Raw genomic sequence first — 2,634 nt, forward strand, 5'->3', positions numbered from 1 at the left:
TCCACTCCAACCCCCCCCCCCCCCCCGACCCTGGCACAGGCTGGGCAAACCCCAGGATGAGCTCCCTCCCCTCCCATCCTAAAGACAGCACCGGGGATGAGGCTGCACTGCTTCAGCCCAACCCTGCTGCTAGCACACACAACAGAAGTTAATGAAGGTTGGAGTACCATCATCTGAATCCTCATGTAATAGGGTTTCATTTGTCATGTGATCAAGTACTTTTTGAAGAGGTTTCCAGCCCTGCGCTTCTATCAGGGCACTGCTATAAAGCACTTTCAGGTGGCTGATCACATGACAAAATGTCACTTCTCTCAGCATCCCTAGATGATTTTGTACTAGGTAACTCATGTTTTCCACAGGATTTGCTGTTCCAGCACAGGGTGACCATATATAGCTATGTGTTCAAAGGGTAGTTGAAATTCCACTTGCCTGCGACTTGTCTCAAGGATAATCTCTGCATGCTTGTGAGCAAACTAAATCTCCATCCCCTTCTACATGGCATAAGATACCTACTTCAGCAGCATCTGAGTCACTGGCAAAGATCCTATTGGATGAGTTATCTGTTTTCTCAGCAGCCTCCACATAAAGTGCAAGATGATTCCAGTTGGGTCCCCATTCACAAACTGTTAAATAAAGCATATCTATGCACTGTGCTAAACTGAGTTGAACGTTAAGTCTCAGCTTTATCCCATATGGCAGGTGGTTTTGGTATACACCCCATGTCTTACCATCTTTACTAATTAGGATAATTTATATACATGCTATTCACAGTGGCAGCCATTTCATGTAGCACCAGAAGGAAAGAGGAAAGCTGGATGGGATCCATTTGGTTACTTTGTGTGCAATGTGCATGCTCAGCATGCCTTTATTTTCTTTGTAGCTTTGAGATAGAACAGGCAGCTTTGCAACACTGGGTCAAATAGAGAGAAAAGTGCACAGCAAAGAAAGGAGTTCTCACACAGAGAATATAAAGGTGCCTATGTGCTTGGAACTGCCTTTAATAGGATTTTTCAGTGGGACTTTTTGAACTGTATAGCAAAGAAAGGGTATAAGTCTCTTGGCTTTTACTGCACTCTGCTTTTATGTTCGTTCCTACAAAGGTTTTAATTCCAAATAAGCTCTTCCAGTGCCTCATACTGAAATTTCTGAAATGGTTTGCAGTAACAAACCTGCTCAGGACCAAACCTTGTTAGGAGAATTTGTGTTGGAATTCCTTTTTTTTTTTCTTTTAAATAGAAATTTGTTGAAACTCAAAAGTCTTTGGCTTTAACAAAGTTCTCATTGGAAGTGTGTGTCAGGTCAACATGAAGTCTCAGAAGATAACAAGAAAAGGGTAAAGAATAATGTATTTGGGACACTCACTTGAGATGTAGAAGATGCAGGCTAATTCAGGGTTCTTGCCTCTTTGTCGTTGGGTGCATTTCTTTCTCACTCTCTCTTTTTTTTTTACTGTGAATTCCAAAACTTCACCTTTTTTTTTCAATGTAGAGTTCTTGTTTTCTCACTGGACCTAATCAGACCCAAACGCTTTCCTTCAAAGGGGATCCCTTTTCTGGTATCATCTTTTGAAAGGAGAATAGAGGATTTACTGAGCTAGTAAAAGACACTCCTGCTTCTCTAATAGTTTGCAGCATTAAAAGTGCAACCCTAGGGTGTGAGACTGGAGGAAGGAGAGAGAGATGGCTGGCACCTTGCTGGAACAGGCAGTGTGGCCTGGCGATTGAGGTACTCACATGGGATCTAAGAGAAAGGACCTAACGAGGTTGCCAGGAACCCCATGAAATACTATTGTATTTCTGCACTGGATTTCTACTAACATTGAAAATACCCAAAGAGCCCATGCCTTTTCCTGCCAATCTTAAGCCTTGCAGAGCTAGGTAAAGCTTTATCTATAAATAAATGCAACTTTCATGCATGGCTTTACATAAAATACAAGCACAGTAAAAAGTGATATAAACCCTCTACTGTGTAGTGAGTTGTAGAAGTAAAAAAGGGCCTCCTCTGAGAGAGCTTATTCCTGCATGGGAACGTGATTAACTATTACTGCATCCACACTAGGGTTTTTTACTGATGTAGCTGTAGTGTTAAAGAACAAAAGTCACACAACAGTTTTACTCATAAAACTGAGTGTATACCTGGCATAAGTATTCAGTACATCAAACATTTGGTTATGTACCATCTCTAAAACATTCCTTGCCTATTTAGCCCATCTATTACATGGGCGATGCTCACCTGTATCCCAATAGGAATTGCTAATGTTGCAGTTAGTTGTACTGAGATTCAGGCCTTCTGAATGTTGCCATTTCCTGAAGACACTGACTTCTGAGACTGCTCACAGACCTTTTAGTAATCCTGCTTTAATGATTAATGCTACTTGTAAGAAGGCAAGTAACTGGAGAAGACAGCACTTCTCCAATGTTTGGCACATCTTCCTGTAAACGGGTGACAATTATTCCATACATTTGTTAGAGACGCCACCAAGATATCTTGTGAGCTACTGAGTCAAATATAGTGATGCCTTGTAATAAATTTGAGTCAGTGGATTTTAAAATGGCATTATCATAAGATACTAGTTCTAATTCTGGTCTTATGTACAACACCATCATTCAGCTATCTTTGGGGGAGTTATGGGTT

At 41.2% G+C, this 2,634-nt stretch overlaps 1 protein-coding gene across 1 annotated transcript in view; it reads left to right on the forward strand.

Annotated features, from left to right (window-relative positions):
- Window positions 1–2,634, forward strand: part of ALPK2 (alpha kinase 2) — a 93,710-nt gene that overhangs the window by 66,034 nt on the left and 25,042 nt on the right. The window lies entirely within an intron of this gene.

The sequence above is a fragment of the Gavialis gangeticus genome, unplaced genomic scaffold (assembly GCF_001723915.1).
Source record: "Gavialis gangeticus isolate Ggan-Ray unplaced genomic scaffold, GavGan_comp1, whole genome shotgun sequence".
NCBI classification, from domain to species: domain Eukaryota; kingdom Metazoa; phylum Chordata; order Crocodylia; family Gavialidae; genus Gavialis; species Gavialis gangeticus.